This window comes from Protobothrops mucrosquamatus, unplaced genomic scaffold, assembly GCF_001527695.2.
Source record: "Protobothrops mucrosquamatus isolate PMUCROS unplaced genomic scaffold, P.Mucros_1.0 scaffold270, whole genome shotgun sequence".
NCBI lineage: Eukaryota > Metazoa > Chordata > Lepidosauria > Squamata > Viperidae > Protobothrops > Protobothrops mucrosquamatus.
The window spans coordinates 676,007-685,480 of record NW_015386615.1 but is presented as its reverse complement, the minus strand read 5'-3'; the positions used below and the strand labels follow the sequence as shown (position 1 = coordinate 685,480).

The window sequence follows — 9,474 nt, the reverse complement described above, 5'->3', positions numbered from 1 at the left end:
TTCTTTCTAGGACAAGGCAAGTGAATAGGGGAAATTTATTACCACAAGAATGCTATAGGGGAAATTTATTACCACAAGAATGCTAAACAATCCAGAAAAACAGCCTGCTTCTCTAAAGAAATAAGACAAATGCAAGCCCTAATTTACAGCCTTCACTCGTTTTTCAAGATAAGCCATACCACTTGGTCAGCTTAATGAGGAATTAAACCTTTAGTTCCTGGACCCTCAAGATTTATGGCTTACCCAGTGGACCACAGCTCCATGACCTTAATTGAAAAGGCCTCTTTGTGTGAATCAGACTTGCAGATTTAGGCTTATAAAAATGAAGCAATGTTGTCTTGAAGGCACTTCTGTCCTTTCTGCTGTGGTTCACACAACTCTGGACCAACGGATAATAAAGAACTTGAGACAGATGATGAAGGCTGCAATGGGGCAGTGAAACTACAGCGGTCATTCAGATTTTCTAGGAGTGCTATAGAAAGTAGGATCAACCCATAACTAGGTATGTCCTTTTTTCACAAATTGGCTTTCTATTTCTGCTTGTTGACTCTAACGTTGTACAAAATCTATATAACTTTCACTGTTTTTCTTCTAAAGGGAAATTGGAATCTTGGTCTTTGCAGAATAAGCAGATTGTTTTAATTATAAACTTTATATCTCCTATTTCACTGCTTTAAAAAAAGAAAAGTAATCCCAAACTGGGATTTTTGTCTGGGGGTTCAAACCAATTAAGAACCCAGTTACAATGGAAAAGTCTAAAAATGTATTTAAAACCAAAACTTCCTTAAAACTGAGATAGGATAACAATATGACTCAGACTGAATCTCACAGTATTTCTAAATAACCAGAATCTTAGACCCATATCATAAATAAGTATCAGAAGCTTCTAAGACACAACACCAACCATAAAGGAACAAGGAAGGATTTCCACAACTGAATTGTTTATATCTCTGGGCTCACCACAGGATAAAATTGTGAATCACTTAGGTGAGATGTGTAGTGTAGAAATTTAATAATAAATAAAATAAAATTCTGGTAGATATCAAAATACCAGGAATGTATCCCTATGATTTTTAGTGGATAGGAGGGAATATAATGGTGTAAACACTTTGCCAGATATCCAAATATTCTTGATTTTATCTCAGCAGCAACTGGGGAGGGGGGAGCAGAGGGCTTTCTGAACAGATAAACATCAGGTTTGCAGTGGGCTGCATCTTTGACAACCAAGCTCCTCTTTTATTTTGCACCAGCTACTGAGATTGCCAAGCCAAACTCAGTAGCAATCTCATCTAGAACACATTGCAATAATTCAATCTGTATGTGGCTTGCATGACCAGGAACAGTTCTAGGTAGCAACCCAGCTGCTATTCTCCTTGCTCTGCTGTTCACATAAGCAACTGGGTCACAGATAGATAACCTTTTTGGATATGAGTATACACTCTGGAGATTGAAGAATATGTTACAAAATGAGAACTAGGGTGCTATGATCAATCACAAGTCCACATCCAAATCCTGATAAGATTTATTCCTTCCTTGGCTTATTTTTGCTTTATTTTTAAGTAGGTGGATACACTTTTGAGCAAAAGAGTGGGTACAAAATAATTCAGAATAGAACTGGAAGAGACCTTGGAGGTCTTCTAGTCTAACCCCCTGCTCAATCAGGAGACCCTATACTATTTTAGACAAGTGGCTGTCCAATCTCTTCTTAAAAACCTCCAGTGATGAAGCACCCACAACTTCTGTAAGCAAGCTGTTCCACTGGTTAATTATTCTTACTATTAGGAAGTTTCTCCTTAATTCCATGTTGCTTCTCTCCTTGATTAGTTTCCATCCATTGGTTCTTGTCCTGCCCTCTGGTAGTTTGGAAAATAAGTTGACCCCCTCCTCTCTGTGACAGCCCCTCAAATACTGGAATACTGCTATCATGTCACCCCTAGTCCTTTCTCTAGACTAGCCATACCCAGTTCCTGCAACCATTCTTCGTATGTTTTAGTCTCCAGGCCCTTTATCATCTTAGTTGCTCTTCTCTCCACTTGTAATGTGGTGACCAAAATTGAATGCAGTATTCCAGGTGTGGCCTTACTAAAGCTTTATAAAACGGTACTAATACTTCATTTGATTTTGATTCTATGCCTCTGTTTATACAACCAAGGATTGTATTCACTTTTTTGGCTGCTGTCGCACACTGCTGGCTTTCAGTGATTGTCCACTAGGACTCCAAGGTCCCTCTCACAACTACTGTTTTTGAGCCACGTTTTGCCTAATCTGTACTTGTACCTTTGGTTTTTCCTGCCTAAGTATAAAACCTTGCTTTTCTCCACATTAAATTTCATTTTGTTGGATAGGAACGCATTGTTCAAGTCTGTCAAGTTTGTCTTCTGGAGTGTTGGGTATTCCTACCAGTTTAATGCCATCTGCAAATTTGATGAGTTTCCCTTCTATTCTCTCATCTAAGTCATTTATGAAGATATTGAAATGTACTGGGCCTAAGACGGAACCTTGTGGTACCCCACTGCTTCCTTCCTTTCATGTAGATGTAGTACCATTAAGAACTACTCATTGAGTACGATTTGTCAGCCAGTTACAAACCCATCTGGTGGTTATGCTATCTATCTCACATTTTCCTAGCTTACTAAAAAGTAGGTTGTGGTCTAATTTGTCGAATGCTGTACTGAAATTTAAGTATACTATGTCCACAAAATTTCGCTGGTCTACTAATTTAATCACTTTGTCAAAGAATGAAATAAGATTTGGTTTGTCATGACCTGTTTGGCATGATCTGATTGGCATGATTTGTTGCAGCAACCCATTTCTTTATTTTTTTTTTTTAAAAAAAATCTATTGGGCATATATAAGCCTAGAAGCATTCTTGGAAATCACAAAGTTTCAGAAGTGAGTGCTTTCTTTGAAGCTTTTCTGAGACACTGTATATGAAATCCTTAAGAAAAAAGATAAGAGAAAGTGGTTAAGAATGGGAAGAGGAACAGATATTTGAAAAGAAGCAAAGGTGCCTACATCCTGATTTCAATAGATAGGACCCATTTTCAATCAGGAACTGAGATTGCATTTGTTCCCTCATCTCTATTGCATCTCTCCTAATGGGGGCAATTACCCCACTCTATTTTTGATTGACAAATAATAGAAGATATGTAGATCCTCGTTGTAGCGAACAAAAATTCTCAATCTTTCTCAGATTGAGACAGCTGTTCAGCCATGAATGCCACCTGAAGGAACCTGTTTTTTTTTTCTAGGCATTTCTCAAATTGCTGGCAAATATAGTATTAGTCCTTTTCATTTTACAGAATGCGGCTTACCATCCTGTTCAGCCCTTGAGGCCATTTTACCATGTTCCATGAACTGCAGTTGCCAGCAAATTCGTATCTTATCTTTTTATGTGACTAAGAAAATGTTTCTATTAATGGGTGCAATTGGCACTTCCATTTTGTCATTGACCTGATTTTCTTTCTCTCTCTCTCTTTTAATCCCTGTCAGACATATCTTTAGAAGATGAGAGTCATCGTTCCATTACTGTTATCTTTATTTTTCACTGTGGGTGTTTCTCATTTCCTCGTGAGTATAATATCTGCACTATTTTTACAAGCTAATTTACTTGCTTTGATCTAAATGTTTGAATGTTTGATGTAGAAATACCGGTTCACAAGAAGCTGCATCAAGTGTGGCTGTGATATGTAGATACAAAGAGAAAATTTTGATAGGTAATGAACTTGGGTATTTCATTTCAATGGATCTCAGATGGAACCATCCATCTATCCCCAGAATATTGCTGGAAAGGGGTTGCCGTTGTTAAATATTTCAAGGTGATGAGATGTCCTTTTTCCCCTTAACACTGAAAAAAAACTGGCTAGGCTCTTCAATAAATAAAAGTTTCTAGGTACTCCTTGGAACAGGCTTATAATCACATAATATTGCACCATCACATGTTCATTCCAAGAAGCATTTTTAAAAAAGGCTCTTCAAAATTCTGCCATTGCTGTAGATATGGCAGGCTCTTAAATTATTAGCAGAAAAATAATATCATCTTTGAAAACGTGGACAAGAATGACCATCCTAGATCCAATCCGGTGAATTTCTATCAATTTTAAAATCAAATAAATAATACAGTGCACGAGAAATCTGATGATAAAGACTTGCCCTGGTCTGCTAAATTTTATCTGGCAGTGGCTGATCTATTATACAAAGAATATAAACATAATTTTGGTGTGATCAGGCAATTCAGAAACTTTGAAAGTCCTGATGGAAAGTGTGATATCAATGGTCTGAACAATTTTCAGGATTCTAAAGTGGCATTTTCAGAATCTGTTCCATTCAGAATAGGTACAGTATTTTAATCTGTCATTTATGTGGGAAGGAAATGATACAGTGAATTTTTTTTTCTATTTTCACAGGATCCTCAAATTCCATATGAGAACTATGAAACTTATGCAAATGCATATCTGAACTGGGTAAAATATTTGTATCCCAACTCGATTGGCTCAGTTGACACACAACCATATTATTTTGTTCCGTTTTATTATAACCCAACGAGACCAGGTGCAGAAGTTCCAGTAGATGAAGGAAGTGGTGGTGGCCCACCAGCAGATATTGAACCGAGAAGAAAGAGAAGCATACTATTAAGAATGATTAAGAAGTAATAGTTCACAAAGACAACTATTTACACGATATGGGAAAGGTTGAATCAGAGCATGAAAATGGCATGGGAATTAAGAGTTAATTCAGCTTGTATAGGGCTTCAAAGCTCTTTGTTTTGTATAACCACACCCCATCTTATCCCCAATACTGCAAATACTTAAAAGATAACTCAGGATACCCAAAGAAATGATACAAATCTGAACTTGAGGTGCAGTGTAATTATTCATTGTTCCTGTTTTAATCTGCTTTATGGAAAATAAGACATGCTGATGTTCTGCTTGCTTCTCTTTCTGTTTTTCTTTTGCCACACTCCACTAAATCAAAAATATGTAGGCTTCTTTAATGGCTATTTTCTTCTTGCATATGATAAACGATTTATGCAATCACTGGGAGTACCTAAATGTTTAAATTAAAACGAATTTGAAAAACACATTTTGAAATGTATAGTTTCTTTAGAAGCTAGGCCAGGTTTAACATATGGGGATCATGAAGAAAACTTTCACATTACCTATGGGTCTTTAAGTATGTATCAACTTTAATCAGAACATAAGTGAGAATAACTATTTATTTGCAGGATCCACTATAACCCCATTTTCCCATCTTTGGATCCATGATTGTCAACAAGTAAAATATAAACATCTCGATTGATAACCATTACTTCCTTCAGAATATGCCTATCACAGAGAATGTAGCCTTTGGCAATCATGTGCTGTATTTCATAATTTGGAGAGACTAAGGACTGCAAATGAGGTGGTGAGAGGCCTCATCAATTCTATAGGCAAAGCTTTGATTGGATACATTAATTTGATTTCTGAAAAATGTGATATGCGTATTTTAGGTTGTAGCTACTAGGTTTTATCTATTTCCTACCTGAAAATAGTGAGAAAGTATGCTGTCAGTTTTCAGGAACTGCACTCAGATGGGATTTCAAAAGCTACCAAAAGGAGACTCCAGAATTAAGAGGTCCACACCAAAGTTTTAGTGCTTCCTCCACTTTCCAGACACAAAAGAACCGAGTTGGAAAATCCTAGAATAATGTGTCAAACCACAACTTTCAGATGTGTGGACTTCAACCTCCAGAATTCCCCAGCCAATTCTGGAAGTTGAAGTCCACACATCTTAAGGCCGCCTAGGTTGAGAAACAATGTTCTAGAGAATTAAAATTCATTAGAAATTTGTTGGAAAATCTGGAGAATTAAAACTCAATGTTCAATTATAAAACTAAGTTCTTCATATTGTAAGTCCAAAAAAGTGTGAGTTGGGAGGCAAACAGACACATTTCAAGCTCAAATCGTCTTCTCATGGACAAAATTAGCATTTTGAGGAACTATTTCTCAAATTTTTGCCTCTGCAAAATTTCCCCCCAGCAACTTTGCCTTCCTTTCTGTTGCTCTAGTGCAGGGGTCTTCAAACTTGGCCCTTTTACGACTTGTGGACTTCAACTCCCAGAATTCCTCAGCTGGCTGAGGAATTTGGGGAGTTGAAGTCCCCAAGTCATAAAAGGGCCAAGTTTGAAGACCCCTGCTCTAGTGATTCCATAGCTGACAAGTGAGAGAAGGTGGCCTCCAGTGTCTCTTCCAATGGCCTGAGAGGGTTTTTAAATCCCTGGATCTGGCCCTCAACCTGGAACTAGTATGAGCTTTTGTGAGATTTCAAAATGTGCTTTCATGAAAGGCTTAAGGATAGTGTGATCAAAAGAACACCCTCTGCCAACATCTCTTTTCTAGGAAACTAACTTCAGGGCAGGAGTAAGTGAGTAGGGCAGAAATGCTTTTTGTTAGCACTTCTAGCACTTTACAAGTTGTAGCCTCTATTTCTCAGTATCCCTGGTAAGACAGTGACTGTGCATGAAAAGAAAATCCTCAAGAGTCTTAGGACAAAGGACAATAGTGGTGCCATGTTGGTGACAATTGTCCTAAGTGGCTTAGAAGCATCTCACCCAGGATGCTTGTGGATTCTCACATCCATGGGCAGTGTGAATCCAATCATTATTATTACATTTAATGCAGTGTAAAGGTGTGAACTAAACAGTACCACGTGGTTCTGCAAATAGAGCAGCACAGAAGAAGACAGGGTTTTGCAGTGCTCCATTTGGCCCAGGCTGAGAAGGAGGTTAAGGTTGAAAGAAAAGTATCTCATGTATCCTTAAATTTGGTGAGTGGAATATATAATCTGTTTCTAATTTATTCATCCTAGGTTGGAAAACATGGATAGAAATCAACATCAACTCTATGTTAGTATAAAGCTATATGATAGGTTTTTTTTTATAATTTCACATTTATAGTAACAAACTTGGGGAAACACTACTATAAGTGACGGACAGAAGATTCTGAAGTCACATTGTAAAGTAAAATATAGGGTACTAAGCAAGACTTTCACAATAGTTATAGTAACTGTACTTCCTAACATTACCATTGGAGGGAGAAATAACACAAGCTACTGAATGGTTCTTAGTTTTAAAAAGTTTTTTTTAAGAAAAAAAACCCCAAACTACTGCAATCTTTTATTTTAAAAAATCATACTTTTTATTATATCTCAACAGAATTCTTCTGAGAGTAATAAATGTAAGGATATAAGATGAAATCAGGAAAAAGCCCTCTTTCAAACAACTATAAGAAAGGCAAATATTATAGTTTGAGCTGTGACAGGACTAGAAATAGTTACGTTTTAGCTTGTGCCTATACATTGAGTTAATATGAAAATCAGAATCACCAAAGAGAAATAAATTATATAATCTGTTGTGCCGAATCTTCATTTTTAAGCAGTCTCACAGTTTCACTTTGTCAGTTTGTGTATGAAATATGTGTGTTTGTGTGTGTGTGTATGTGTGTATTCATATACTTGCTTTCTTTGGGGCTACCAAATCTGCTGCATTCTGGAGTAATTGCAGTTTTCAAATAATTGTTAAGGGCAACACTATGCAAAGCACAGGAAGTCCTCGGCTTACAACAGCTCATTTAGTGACCGTTCAAAGTAACTGAAAACAAGTGATTTATGATCATTTTTTTGCCCTTAGGACCATTTCAGCATCCCCCATGGTCACTTGATCAAATTTAGACGTGTGGCAACTGACTTGTATTTATGACAGTTGCAGTGTCCCAGAGTTATGAGATCACCTTTTGCGACCTTCTGACAAGCAAAGTCAATAGGGAAGCTAGATTCACTTCACAACCATGTTGCTAACTTAACAACTGCAGTGAGTCATTTAACAACTGTGGCAAGAAAAGTCGTAAAATGGGGCAAAATTCACTCAACAATGTCTCACTTAGCAACAGAAATTTTGGGCTCAATTGTGATTGTAAGCTGAGCACTACGTGTATGTTGAGTCTATCTGGGTGGTAATGAAAGCATGAGCTCCTGTAACTTGCCTCCTACACCAGGTAAGGTCATGATGCAAAAACTGAAGCTGGGCAAAAGCCCTTCTAGCTATAGCCAACCTCAGTGGGACTCCACATTGGGAAGACCAACAAGCCAGTGGTGGGATTCAAATATGTGAACAACCGGTTCTCTGTGTGGATGCTGCTTCCAGAAGTCCATTCTGGGCCTGGGCAACAAAAAAATTAGCTACCGGTTCTGCTGAAGTGGTGTGAACTGGCTGAATCTCACCACTGCACCAAGCTGATCTCTCATGTGTACCACAGACTGAAACCACCGCATGAGGAAGGAATGGAACCACAGTGCCTTCAATCCCTAGCCCTTATAAACAATCCAATGTCTTATATGCAATAAGGTTTTACCAGGGTAGATTTTGCATCTTAATCCTGCAAAGAGCTGGGCATGAATGGCGTACTCACATCTTCTTTTTCGTAAGGATGATGGAAATTTAAACTATATTTTATTGCATCATAATTTGAGCAGCAGCTATTCAGTGGTTAATAAACTAAAGGGGTAAACAGGCTGGCAATTTTATGAAATAATTAACAGGAACCAAACTGAGGTTCAGACTGAAATTTTACCGCAATTTAGGTTCCCATATTTGAATCTTCAGTTGTGTGTATGTATGTGCATATATATATATATAAAGGGGTGAAGGTATCAAATTTCTATTCAAACTTAAAACATGAATTTGTCCTGGACATCTACGTCAAACATTATTCTAATTTCTAAATAGTTAAGGAGATACTGTGTTTTAAACTAACACATATTTTTTTAAAAAGGGAAATAAGCAAGTAAATCAAGGAACTCACTTGTCCAAGCCAGTTATGTGTAACAAGGAACAGGGCTAAGCCAGCTATGTGTAACAAGGAAATAACATATGTAGAGTTCCAAGAGGTATTTTCAAGGCATTGTTTTCTTAGAAGCTAAATCACGAGCAAAGACACGGAATTGTATTAGCAACATAACTATTATTTGATAAGAGATGCTGACATCTGTGAGCAATTGTGCTCAAACATGTTATGAGGAGCAAGAAGAGAAAGTTGCTGGGTGAGACAATTTATTTATTTATTTATTTATTTATTGTTTGGATTTTTATCCCGCCCTTCTCCTTACGGACTCGGGGCGGCTGACAGCCTGATAAAACAAATACAAAGATAAAAATACCCACTTTAAAACCTGATTAAAATGAAATATTTGATGTGGCCTGTGTCAATTTAAAATTATTCTTAAAACCCCACTAAAAATTGCCCCTAGGCCAGTCCCGCTTGTTGGAAGAGCCATGTCTTAAGGGCGCGGCGGAAGGAAGGGAGATCCGGGATCACCCGGATCTCTGGGGGTAGTTCGTTCCAGAGGGTGGGAGCTCCCACCGAGAAGGCCCTCCCCCTGGGGGTCGCCAGCCGGCACTGTCTGGCTGACAGCACCCTGAGGAGACCCACTCTGTGGGAG

At 37.8% G+C, this 9,474-nt stretch overlaps 1 long non-coding RNA gene across 1 annotated transcript; it reads left to right on the top strand.

Annotated features, from left to right (window-relative positions):
- The first annotated feature begins 313 nt into the window (after positions 1 to 313).
- On the top strand, positions 314 to 5,036 carry LOC107286297. The gene is made up of 3 exons (XR_001548852.1): positions 314 to 502; positions 3,493 to 3,570; positions 4,407 to 5,036. It is a non-coding gene; the product is annotated as an uncharacterized LOC107286297 (long non-coding RNA).
- Positions 5,037 to 9,474: the final 4,438 nt, after the last annotated feature.